At 43.3% G+C, this 13899-nt stretch overlaps 1 long non-coding RNA gene across 1 annotated transcript; it reads left to right on the top strand.

Moving 5' to 3' along the window:
• Positions 1-201: 201 nt before the first annotated feature.
• Positions 202-3906, top strand: LOC144305498 (uncharacterized). The gene is made up of 3 exons (XR_013372511.1): positions 202-267; positions 486-568; positions 2795-3906. It is a non-coding gene; the product is annotated as an uncharacterized LOC144305498 (long non-coding RNA).
• Positions 3907-13899: the final 9993 nt, after the last annotated feature.

Raw genomic sequence — 13899 nt, 5'->3', positions numbered from 1 at the left:
CCTGGATTCTGAACCATGAGGTTTGTCATAGACCCCTCTTACCCTTTACTCTGTTTCTTTCTCACTCGGTGGCAGTCTCTCTCCCTCCCCCATCCTTCTTCCTTCCCCAGCAGAGCACTCTGCATGTGGTGGGGTCACCTCTGGCTCCATGCCTCATGAGCTGTGGGATCTTGGGCAAGTTATTTACCTTCCTTTCGCTTCAGGGTCCCCACTGTATAAGAAGGACAAGAACTGCGTATTCATCCTGGGATGGTTGTGCAAAGTGAGGTGAGACGTGTCAGGTGCCAGCCTGCTGCCTGGCGCTTGGGAGAACCCATAAGTGGTGGCTAGTTTCGTGCTATTGCTGTGGTCACAGCTACCATGCAGTTGCCCAACCACCCATACCCAAAGCACATGGAGGTCTTGTTGCCCTTTTTTGAAGATAAATGGAGAGGTTAGTTAGCTCAGAGGAGTCTAATAATGCAGCTCCATCCCTTCATTTTCAGATAAGTAACCTGAGGAACAGAGATGTCAAGATACACCTTCAGCTGCATAGCTGGTTCTAGAAGCACCAGGGATGAGAACTAAGGTCCGTTGTATCAAATATTTGATAACATTTCCATAAGGCCAGAGGCTCCAGCTTCGCAGCCTTCAATTATGAGCTGTTTCAATCAGGCACGTGTATCTGATGATTACAATCAGCTGCTAGGAAACAAAGTCCTGATTGATCAATTCATTTTCATCCTCTTCTTCCTAACATGGGATTTATGACACACAAATTCTCCTCACTGAAAGGCCGAGCGGGCCCTTGTTCCTGGGGAAGGGAGTCGGGTGCCAGCCAGCTCCCCTGGGTCGCTGATGCCTGGTGCTCACTCGGAGCTGTGTCTCCAACTTTCATGAAGCCAGAGAAAGGGAAGTGAACCTCCCAGCCTGGGGACGTCTCCTTCTGACTTGTGCAAGTGAGGGTTTCTCTTTGCCTGGGTGAATCCTGCTTGTCCCCCCATTGCTCAGGCTAAATCCTATTTCTCCAGAGAGGTCCAAATTCCAGGCCCGGCTTCCCTGCCCTGGTGGATCCCATCTCCTCCTGAGTGCATAGACGGTGCTATCCAAGTCGCCGTCTACTGGGAGATTTTCTGGAGGGGGATCATATTATCACGTCATATTTTCAGGTTCTTTTCCCTTAAGGCATTTATTAAATCAACTGATCAGTGATTCTCTCTCCTCACTGACATGACTGGGGTGGGGGGGAGCCTAAATTTTTTATTCTACTCTTTGTCTGATTCCTTAAGATAGATGTTAGCATACTAACACTCATCTTTTGTTTCTAATATAAATATTTCTATGCATTTCTCTCAAAGCTGGGTATAATATTCTATACAGACATTCTTTTCAAGCTTACACAGGACAGTCATGAAACCTGACTTTCTAGTAAGTCATAAAGGAATCCATGAATTTCAAAGGATTCATTACTTTTTTAAGCACAAAGCAATGAAATTACAAATCAGTAACAGGTAACTAGAGCAACCCCAAATATCTCAAAATTTCTGAAATATTCATGTGTATTCTTCTGCTGCTGAACACAAAACATCCTGCATATAGCCCATCATCACATCGAGGTTGGTACTGAACTGACCAAATAGCGGCTACTAGTTCCAAATCCACCCGGCTCGATCAATTCCTGAGAACTGTTAAAGCTTCTTGTATACTGGCAGGTGTGTCCTTTTCTCCTTATACTTCTGCCAGTTTGTGGTTTATAGACATTAGGGCTGTTATTTCATCCCTAGAATTTTAAGCCGTCTAACAGCTTCAGAGTTATTTTATCAACATAGAGAAACATTCTTTAGTCCTCATAATGCTTTTTGCTTTAAAGTATATTTTGTCTGGCGTTACGATAGCAATACTGTATTTTTTTTTTTTGGAACTGGCATATAATTTTTCATTCTCTTTCAGCTATCCTGAATCATTTAGTTGTGACTCTTGTAAACAGCGATAGCTAGATATTTTGGTAAAATTCCATTAGGGCTATTTTTAATTTTTAGATTCTTAAAAACTTTAGGCTTACAGAAAATTTGCAAATACAGTAGAGTTCCTATATACCATTCACCCAGCTTCCCTTTATGTTAACATATTACACGACCACTGTACATTGGTCAAAACTAAGAAATCAATAGAGTATTATAAACTAAATTTTCACATTTCACCAGGTTCTGTATTTTTTTCGGTTTCAGCATACCACATTGCAATTAGTATTTTTCTCTTTTAGAGTTTAATGCTTCTCATTTTTCATGACTTGTAATGATCTTAAAATACCACCTTATACTGTTGGCACTGTTATTGCTACTTTTCTTAAGTTTTTATTAATTGAAATTTGAGTCATTCCCTTTTAAACCCAACTAATATAGAATTTATGAGTGGTTTTCAATTTTCTTTTAGTGGTTTTCCCAGATATTTTAATAGGGCATAATTAATAAAGTCAAAAGTTAATCAGTGTTAATCCAACTACCTTCCTTCTAAAATATGCATTAATATTTATAGGACTATAATTCTATCTTGTTTTAAGCCCCCAAGACACCATCACTGTTTTCATACGGTGTTTGTGTGCATGTAACAACATATTAAACTCTGTCAACCTGTCTTTCATGTAAGATCTTCCATCTGGGATGTTTTGCTTGTGCTTGAAATAATTCCTTGAGTAAGGAACAATTAGAAGTAAAAATTCCGGGGAGGGAAGGGTGGGAGGAGGAGGGGGGAAAGAGCTTTTTTTGTTCTGCTTTCCATGAACATCAAACTAAATCAAACCTATTGGCGATTGCAGCAGCACTGACTTGCCAGCGCAAAGAAGAGAAGGAAAGATCTTTGCCAGGGGAGGAATCCAGAAGTAGAGGACCAAAGCAGGAAGTTGAGAGTTCAAATCAAGACCGGAGAATTGATGAATCACTTTGGTCCTTACCACCTCTCCAAACCAGTCCCCCTACAGAAATCTCTCTGGAGACCCAGGTTTTCATCTCCACTCTAGCAAAGCCTGTGCTCTAATTTCAGACACTCTATTTCTCCAGATTCAGAGGTGGAAGTCATGGACCAGCCTTTTTGCCACTGTGTGAAGAAGGCTTGGGAATCTGCAGAGGTGATGCTAGAACCCCCACTGCCTTTGCCTCTGAGCTCAAAAGATTTGGGGCCATGGCCTGTCCCTTTCTACCCTAAGCTGGGGGAGCCCTGGTGGGACAGTATATATTTCAACTGGGAACTACTTTCTAGTCTGTGTGGGCTACTGAGCCACACCTGCCCTCAACACAGCCACTCATCTGGAACCCAGAACACTTTGGAGCCAGACTTAGACCTGTCTGCATAGGAGCCATCATCCACGAGCCAAAAGGAGTCAGACAGCCCCCAGAGAACAAGGTACTACAGAACACTGGACAGCTACCTGCCATAGCTGGCTCTTAGCCACATCCATCCAGCTCTGGACACACACCCCAGAGATGGAGATCTGTGGTGGTGGAGACCTCCAGAATGATGCTGTCCTCCCCTACCCCACCCTGGATACATGCTACTTTTGAACCATGAGGCCTTAGGACCATATGGCCTTAGGAAAGCTGAAGGATCAGCCTGGGAACTTGTCTCTTCATTTAGTCCCTAGTAAGACAATAAATGTTGTTTTTAGAGGCCTTAAGAAAAAAAAAAAGAAGAAGAAGTAAAAATTCCTCTGTTTTTCTTAGAAGTGGCTGAATTATACACTTGTCTGGGAAGTAGGGGTTTACCGGGCATAAAATTTTAGATTTGCAGTCATTTTCTCTGTTCTTTTAAGAAAATATTTCCCAGGCTTCTCCCTTCCTATTCAGGGTCCTGCCAGACTGCTTGCTGTTTGGGGCACGTAGCCTGATCTCTGACCCTGTTTATGGCTATCTCTTTCTCTTGGGGGTCCGCAGGAACACTACCAAATGTTTACAGTTATATTTCTTTTGATTTAACCCATTTGGAATGTGTTAGGCTTCCTGAATTGAAAGATCCAATAAATCTTCGTAAAATTTCTTTATTTTAAAATTCTTCACATTAAAGTTATTTTAAATCTTTCAAATTCGCAGGCATTAATGCTTCTAATTTCACCTCTCATGCATTCTGTTAACTTTGGAATCCAAACATATATGCTGGACTTCCCACTCCACCCTCTACACCTGTCTTCTCTGACACTTCTCCCACCTGTAGCTTGGTGCACCTTTGGGGGTAACTCTTCTGTATTTGTTTTCCAGGATTAATTTCATGTGTATATCATTTGATCTTTATTGAAGTTTTAAATTTGTTACCTTTTTTTTATAAATTTATTTTTTATTGGTGTTCAATTTGCCAACATATAGAATAACACCCAGTGCTCATCCCATCAAGTGCCCCCCTCAGTGCCCATCACCCAGTCACCCCCACCTCCTGCCCACCTCCCCTTCCACCACCCCTAGTTTCTTTTACGTTTTTATATATAAAGTCCTATGATTTTTTAATCACGCATTTTTATTATATTTTATGGCCTCCTAAACTTAGGTTAATTTTATCTTCTATTTGTCAAAACACCTTAACACTCAAATATTATGTTCCCCAGTTGGTAATTCCAGTATCTGAAGTATTTGCAGATCTCCTACTGACTTGTGTGCACACCTATTCACTGATATTCCTACACATTAGCTGTTCAGTTCACAACTGGTTTGAAGGTGCATTCATCCAAAGACAGCTTGCCGTTGCTTCAACCTGGAGTCACCTTAAAATTAAAACTTGGCCTGACATTTTTGAACAGCCTCCAATCATGTGAATTTAGACTATGAACTCACCAAGACAGAACAGTCCCAGAGCTGAGAAATTTCAGGGAAGATTTTTCCTTCTCCTCAAAAACCAAGATGGTGACAGGTAAGTTTTCTTGATGTTTTCTTCTGGGATTAACTTTTCATATTGACACTGCTCTCGTAGCTCAGCATTCTAGGGGTTAGGGGGCCGGTCTCATTTTAGACTCCTCACCTCAGGTGGGCTCTAAATTCTGTCTCCTGCCCCTGTGCCCCTCTTGGCTATCATGCCAGGAAGTCAAGTCACCAAGTCTGTCAGATGTTAAGAGGACAAAAGCTCATGTCAGAATTAGCTTAACCTTCTGGAGCTCCAGGTTCACTTTGCTGAACTCCAAGAATTCATCAGCATCTTGCTGGCTCATCAGTGTGTGTTTTAAAGACTTGGTTCCACCAACAGCAACTAAAAAAAATGAGAGACAATCGTTTGGTATAAGCTGAAAACACCTCAAAAAAACCTAAATGGTACAAACTCCTGCTGGAAAATTTTTTCTGAGCTTTCTTAAATCCCAGAATCAGTGCCAGGAAATTGAATTATAGTTCCTGATAAAATCCCACACATAACTGACGAAAGGCCACACCCACGAGATTAACCAATGCTAATTATGAAGCTTCTCAACTTATTAAGATGCATCACTATACTAGTTTCTTAGGACTTCCATAAAGGTACCACAGACTGGGTGGCTTACAATGTTAGAAATGTATTATTTACTCATAGTGAATGAGGCTTAGATGTCCAAAATCAATCCATTGGTGTGGTTGGTTCCTTCTGGAAGCACTGAATGGGGACATGGTTCCAAGACCCTCTCCTAAAAAAAAAAAAAAAAAAAAAAACTGGTGGCTGGTGGCTTTTGGCAATCCTGGCCATCCTTGGGCATGTAGCTACGTCAGTCTCTGCCTCTGTCCTCTGTGGCTTCTCCTGTCTCTGTGTTCTGTACCCTTCTGGTAAGGACATGATTTACAGGATTTAGGACACATCCTAGTCCATATGACCTCATTTAAATTTAACACATCTGCAGAGACTCTCCTTCCAAATAAGGTCACATTCTGAGGTCTGATGGCCATGAATTTGGGGAGCATACTCTCTAATCCTCTAAAATCACCTGAGCTTTCTCCTAAAGTTCTCATGTAACTTGGGGAAATAAACTGGTACTGCAATCTCATCAGAACATACTCACTAGCCTACCCGGACTTCCCTCTTTCTTGCATCTCAGGCGTGGTTCATGATCCTCTTTTCTACTGGGGGAGGAGTTCATTATGTCTTGCTAGGATCCAGGGTTCTGTAGTTTACAGTCCTGCATTCCTTTAGTCTCACCATCTGAATTCATTTTTCTAGGCAATTTGACCCATCCACAATCTCAAAAGGCCCCATCAGAACACGACAAGCCACCAAGATTGTCCTGAGATTCTCAATGTGCAGCAAGGCAAGCTCGTTAGTGAAAGACTCTAGCAACAAACCTCATCTGCTAGAAATGCAGATGATTTTCTCCTTTCATCAGGAGAAAATTCCTTGATTTGGCTCAAGCCTGGTGTTCTGGCCATATGTTTTGCCAGAATGACTTCCCCAAGCCCTCTCCTGCCCCCCATTCTTTTCTGTGGCAACAGAGAATTCCTGGCTGTTCTCCAAATGTGAATTATTATGTAACACCACCATGCCTGTGCACAGACTTCCTGGTGTTCTTTTTTTGTTGTGCTTTTGTCTGGCCTGACCTGATCTCTCTTACTCACCTGGTGATCTCCTACCAGTCCTTTGGGAGGCGGAACAATAATTATCTCCTCCACAATGGCTTCTCTGATCCACCTGCTTCTATCCTTCCCAGGGTATCAGCCACAGAACTGTTATGGCATGTTCTCATTGTATTCAATGTACCGTATTTACCTTAAATCTCTCTCTACCAGAATGTAAACACTGTTTTACCCTCAGCTCAGCACAGAGGCTGGCTCATGGTCAGCACTCAGTAACCATCAAATGGCTTCAGTGAGGTTCTTATTTTCTACTCTCATTCTGAGCACAGTTGAGTGGGAATAAAAGGATGAATAAGGACTGATTCTGACTTTGTGGCTGTTTGTGATTTATCTCTATTTATGACCTCCATCTGGTAGCATCAACTTTCAGATTCAAGATTTGCCACTTGCTTGCTTAAAATCATTCTGATTTTTGAAGATGTGATTTATTAAACTGCTATCACTTCAAACTTGCAAGTAAAACCTTTTAAGCCATCATCTGCAATTACTTCTAGACAAGCAAATGCTTGCTCCTCTTGCCACTTATTAGTGGTGTAAGAAAGCCCTCACTTCTCTACTCCTAGACATTCACCTTCCACTTAGTGCTCATCAGGTTGGACACTTGTATTCTGCTTGGATTTCATAATGCAAACCCTTTGGAAAGAGCACTCTTTCTAGACTTAGATTAAGTTAATTATTAGAAAAAGTCTCTGGCCATCTGAAAAAGTTCTAACTCTTCATAAGTGAAGAAAAAGTTCATTCTGCTCGTCTCACACTCCCATTTTGAAATCTGTGTTGAGCATCTTCCTACCTCAGGATTCCACCTTTGCTCATCTGATAAGAGTTTCTATCACATTTCTTAAACCGCCAGTTGCTCAAGTAGGTGAGAATCATTATTAAAAGCACTTTGAGTACTGTCCATACACTTTTTCCAAGAGTCTGGGAGTAAATCAGTTCTCCTTTCCCAAAGTGGGAAAATAGCTTCTCCCCTAGTGTAGCACAGTCTTACCCTTAATACTTCTAAATGCTACCGTTTTGATTAAAAGTATTACTACATTCTCCTTTGAGTTAACTGCAAAGGAGAACTCTAGAATAGTTGATTTTCTCTTACAGACTCTTTGGGAAATTCCCTGAAAGATGGAGAAATGGTGAGGTCCCTAGGAAATGGAAGGTATAAATCAGTGTCTCACTCAACATAAAGGCAATTTTGCAGTTGTCCCCCTTGAAGAGTAATCTGTGGACTTTCATAAATTCAATTCCATTGTGTCATACGCTGGTCTCATAATATTTTAAATGGTTTGTTTATGCTAGCCTCCCTTTTCCCTAAAGAAATTGAAGGAAAATTTAGTTCTATGTGGTGCTTTATTTTTTCTGATCTGAGTTTTCCACATAGTCACTGAACATAGGATGACGACCAGGTACATCTGTGGCAGTGATATATGTGTGTGTGTCCAGGGAAGGTCCTTTTATAGGAAATGCAGTAGGATATGGATCATGGATCTGGACGGTTTCACACTATAACTTTAGGACATCCCATTAACCTTTTTATTTCTTGCAAAGTGAATTAAATGATTTCTACATCCTTCCTGGTTCTAATATTATAAAATATCCCTGATTAAGAAGTCCAGACGTGAATTTTTACTTCTGTGCCACAAAGAATACTGACCTAAGTTTTCTAGGACAGTTTCAGAAATGTGTAGGAGGGTTCAGAAATGCCACCTTTTCCCCAAGAAGGCCCTCCTTTTGTTGCTCCGTTCATCCAACAAGCCATTGGTAAAACCAGACCCCCTGCTTCCACACTGCTTCAGTCCATAGAGCCCTCACAACACTGAATCAAAATGCCCAATTAAAGCCTGTCTGTTTGGGACACCTGGGTGGCCTAGAAGCTGAGTGCCTTCCTTCGGCTCAGGGCATGATCCCAGGGTCCCGGGATCGAGTCCCGCATCAGGCTCCCCACAGGGAGCCTGCTTCTCCCTCTGTCTGTGTCTCTGCCTCTCTGTGTCTCTTATAAATAAATAAAATCTTCAAAAAATAAAATCCATCTGTTCAATTAGAATGTGAGCACCTATGTGTTTCTTCCATCTCTACATTCCCTGGTGCTCAATAGATGCTGAGTTACCGTTTCCTAAACAATCATAAACCTGAGGAGAGAAACTTTACCTTGGAATTAAAATGGACTTTACTGAAAAGCACAGTTTGAGGTATTACATTCATGGTAGCATTGTCAACGTAAGCCTTTATCTCATGCCAGACGCGTTATTCCCAGCATAAAAGTAGTGAGTGATCTTTTAAACAAAATGTCATCTTTGTGGGAAGATCAGTATAAATCAGCATGCCTTGGTTACTTGACACCTTCAGAGTCACTGCTATTTGAACACCCTCCACCCAAATAAGCCATTTCTCTTAGAAAACTTCTCTGACAAGTACACCTGTAGAGGGAGGAAATCTCTCAGACAAGTACCCATACAGAGTAAGAAATTTTTTTTTTCCTAGAAGGAAGTAACTCTATTACATTTGGAATTTTTCCCAGAAGCAGACACTGAAACAGTTGAGAACAAGGGGCTTATTTGGGAGGTGAGAGGAAGAGAAGGAAACCATCAACTACTTGTTACGAAGCAGAGCTTGAACCTGCTGGGGAACTGGAAGTCCAGGTGGTGTCCTCCGACCAGGAGGTGCGGGGAGCTGTGGGATCTGCACCTGGGCATCCATCAATCATTGGAGGGAGGAGTCTTTGAGGAGGCCATATCTCCAAGCACGGTTTGACAGAGCACAGATGGGCATGGAGCAGAGCAGCCCCTGCTGAAGCAGAGAAAACCCTGGGCAAAAAGATATTGTATTTGCATGAGAGAAAGAATAGGGATTCCAGAATCAGAGGAGACAAGGATGTAAAACTTGTGTGAAGAACAGTCTGAGCAGGAACTTTATCCTTTGAATCAGCAGATGAGCATCCCCAGCAATGAAGTGGCTGATGGCATTTTAGGAACAAGGACACCTAATGTTCAATTTACACTTGGTTTTGTGCCAACACATAAACCCTTTCCTCTGCCATTTTTTTTTAATGTGGAGTCAGGTTTGTTTTAAAGAATAACTGCATACAGTTTAACACAGAGATTTTGCATTTGAACAGTATGCACCTAGGACATCCACGCCCCAATCAGGACCCAGAATATTCTCATGCATGCCAGGAGTGCCCTCTCTCCAGTCTGGACACACTCCCAGTCCTCCCTGCTGCCCTTGCAGTGTGTCCAGAGGACCAGCCTGCTAGGCCCTGGTCCCAGCCAGTCCCGCAGGCCCCAGGAAGCACGGTTTGCTGGAGAGGCACCCTTGCCCCTCCCTAGGTCACCTCATGTCATGGCAACCCTGGTCCCTCCAGCTCCACCCCATAGAAATCTGGGTCCCTGAGGCCTGGCCAGCCTCCCAAGTGGCCAAGTCTGCATGGAGCCTTTTGGAAACAAGCCTCATGGACACACAGGGAGGCGTGTGCCCACATCCTCACACACACACCCATCTCATACCAGGCACCACCAGGCTCTGGGCACCCTGTGAGACCTTCCACACTAGACCCCCAACAGGCAGGTCAACTCCATGTCAAGGGGTGCCTCTCCCGGCCTGGCCCCCCCTCCCACCACCTGCCAGCACCCCACCTCCTGCTCTGCCTCACTGCCCACCAAGGCCTCCTTCCCAGATACTTCGGGCAGAACTGGGATTAAAAGGGAGATTCCACGGCTCATGGAGGCTCAGTGAAGCATCTGCTTTAGGCTCAGGTCATGATCTCAGGGTCCTGGGATCGAGTCCCACACTGGGCTCCCTCTGCTTACTTGTGCTCTCATCTATCTGTCTCTCTCTAATAAATCAATAAAAACTTTTAAGAAAGGAGATTCCAACCCCATCTCCAGCATGGACTGTGTGGCGTCCCTCTGGCAAATGTGCCAAAGTTTAAGGCATGATCTACTTCACATAAAGCCCTTGGGAAGTGAGTCTCTTAAAAAATAGAAAATTGAGGACAGGCTTGAAATCTATACTTTGGTTCAACGTGACGAAGAACAAAGCCAGGAAAATGCCAGATGCTAGAGTAGTACTTCCACAAACCCATGCACAGGAAGCCCAATGTCATAGCCACAGGGGGCCAAGAGGTAATATGCACCTCAAGAATTCCAATTTCCTTTTTTTTTTTTTTTTTTTTCCAGTGGAGGGGATTTGGAATGATCTCCTTATTTGGTGGCTTGTGGAAAACTTACCCAAATCCTAAATGTCAGGAGACCAAGAATTCCCCAAGACACAGGTAGAACCCATCTTCCCTGTGTGATCAGCCTCTCGTACTCTGCTTCTGCCCACCCTCAACAACAGCCCCCTGGTTCACACACAGAACTGATGGTTCAGAAGTGAATCAGCTTCAACGTCACCAAGACGCTAATAGCCCTGAAAGGCCATGTGCTGGGCCAGACCTCTGCCTGGCCTCTGCTGGCTCGCTAGTGGACATGAAGCACCCACGAAACTTCTGCCCCCAACCCACCCCCTTGAATGAAAGAAGACTTTGAGAGGAGACCTTCAGGCTCTCAGTACTTGACCGACTCTTCCAGATCCCCAGTTTGATTTTGAGCACTTCTAAGTGCAGCATTAATCCGCAGGGGCTTGAAAGGCCAAGGTCAACTTTTATTGACAGGATTCTGATGAGAATGTTCTTTGTCCTCTTATTTGCCCTTCTTTTTTTTTTTGATTTTTATTTATTTATGATAGTCACACACAGAGAGAGAGAGAGGCAGAGACACAGGCAGAGGGAGAAGCAGGCTCCATGCACCGGGAGCCCGACGTGGGATTCGATCCCGGGTCTCCAGGATCGCGCCCTGGGCCAAAGGCAGGCACCAAACCGCTGCGCCACCCAGGGATCCCCTTATTTGCCCTTCTAACAACATTTCCTCCCAAACTTTCTGACGTTTCCATCTGTATGGTTCTTTTTTTTTTTTTCATCTGTATGGCTCTGCCTTGACTGTCCTGTCCCTGTGTCCTGTGTCCTGTCTGTTGGTAGCTCTGCCAAGCACACATGACATGGATGCTCACATGCCTGCAGAGCCTGCACTCCTTAAAACAGAGCATGCAGCTTTCATCTCTGCAACCCTGGCACTTAACATGATACCTGAAAGTAATATTAATTTTGCTGGAGTAAATCAGTGAGTAAATGGATGAATGCCTTCTATCCCCCATAGTTCCTAACACATTTTGGAGATAATGCAAGTTAATTAAGTTTGTAATGGATTATTTTGTTCAAGACCTTCCAGAATCATTTAAAGGCATTAGAGATGTAATCAGAAGGCAGGGCAAGGCTTCTGCTTGGGTGTGGAAGTGAATCTTTTCATCTCTAGATTGAGGACTCTAGAGCTCCTCTATGGCATGCTTTGGGTTTTAATTTTATATGGTCTTTTAATTCCTAAATTACAGACAGGTCAAAGATGTGTTATTCTAAAGTTCCCTCTCTGTTTGAAAATACACTAGAGGAAAGCAGGATTAGTGCTATCCTCAAACATTTACTGAGAACCGAGTGTTGTCAAAGCTTTGCTCGGGGTTACAGAAAATAGGGCTCTTGCCATGAAAAGGATTCCACTGGAGTGGAAAACTAGATCACAGAGTACAGATATGCCTGCCCAACACAGTGTGCAGGATATGCCCAGCAAGAAAGTGGATGGTGAGTTCTACAGGCTTTCAGAAGACCCAAGGGGACTGGCCAGGGCTGAGGCCTCCAGGGTAAAGCAGGAACTACTTCTTGAAGTTGGATGGGGATACGTATTTCAGAAAGGTGGATGGGGAGCATAGACGAGGATAGATGTTGTTAGGGTTCAGAGCTGACAGCCAAGAAAGAATTCTTCAGACAACTTCAGTACAAAAAGGTGGTTTTACTGAAGCACAGGGACATGGTCTATGGGCAGGAAGAGCTGCACTGAGGTTATGAGGATGACCATGATATACTTTCAAGTTGGGAGCAGCAAATAGGACCTGGAGGTTGTGTAAGAGGAACAACCACTTCCCATCTACCCTTCTGAGCCCTTGCCGAGAACCCTGTCAGAAAGACGAATTAAGAGAAAAACAGAGGTATTATTTTATAAGATAAAAGGAATTCCTTGTTACCATTTTACTTTTGAATCATTCGTAAGACAAAATGACCTTCAATTAAGCATGGCCCAGAAGTGTTTAAAATTCAATGTGGTGAGCTGCCAACGAGGTGGCACTCAGTGGTTTAGTCCAAGGCTAGGACTGCAGGTCCAGATAGCACGTGCATCAGGACCCTGAAAATAACCAGATGTGCTCTTCGTTATCACCCAGAGCATCACTGGAGCGATCCTGGAGCAGAAGAGCCGTGCGCACAGCCTGACTCATACACAGGGCTACAGGAAGGGACACTGAGGACGCCTCGGGATCCCACGGCATGCTCTCGCCGTCAGAAACTCTCAAGGGGGCTGCCTCCTAGGAAGGGTTAGAATCTAAAATAGGTTGATTCCAGGTCCATTTTCCAAGGCATGCCAATGGAGAGAGGAGTTTGTGAAATTAGAAGATGATTTTCAGGAGCACTTGGGTGGCTCGGTTGAGCGTCTGCCTTCGGCTCAGATCATGATTTCAGGGTCCTCGAATCAAGTCCCACATTGGCCTCCATGCTCAGTGGGGAGTCTTCTTCTCTGTCTGCTGCTCCCTCTGCTTATACGCTCTCTCTGTCAAATAAATAAAAATCTCCCTTAAAAAAAAAGATTTTTATGCACAAATGACCTAGTTCTTACTGTTTTTTTAAATTATTTATCTAGAAGAAGTTATCAAACTTGTAGATGACATATAGCTGACATCTGTCAGCATCTCATAAGACAGAATCAGGATCCAACCTGACGAGTTAGTTTTAGGAGCCTTACTCAACTACCTGACATTAAACCCAATGCCCAAACAGCACAAAGAAAAAGAAAGAAAGAAAGAAAGAAAGAAAGAAAGAAAGAAAGAAAGAAAGAAAGAAAGAGAAAGAAAGAAAGAAAGAAAGAAAGAAAGAAAGAAAGAAAGAAAGAAAGAAAGAAGAAAGAAAGAATGAAAGAAAGAAAGAGAAAGAAAGAAAAGAAAGAAAGAAGAAAAGAAAAGAAAGAAAAGAAAAGAAAAAAGAAAAAGAAAAAGAAAAAAACCCATGAAAAACAAAAACAAATGGGGCCTCATCAAACTAAAAATTTTTGCATGGCAAAGGAAATCATCGACAAAACAAAAAGGAGAAGATACTGGAAATAATCATTAAGAGGTTCATAGCTGGGACGCCTGGGTGTCTCTGGTTCAGCATCTGCCTTCAGCTCAGGTCCTGGGATGGAGTCCCACATCAGGCTGCCTGCAGGGAGCCTGCTTCTCCCTCTGCCGGTGT

This window comes from Canis aureus, chromosome 3 (assembly GCF_053574225.1).
Source record: "Canis aureus isolate CA01 chromosome 3, VMU_Caureus_v.1.0, whole genome shotgun sequence".
Classification (NCBI taxonomy): Eukaryota; Metazoa; Chordata; class Mammalia; order Carnivora; family Canidae; genus Canis; species Canis aureus.
Note: the sequence above shows the minus strand (reverse complement) of the source record. Positions and strands in the feature narration are given on the sequence as shown.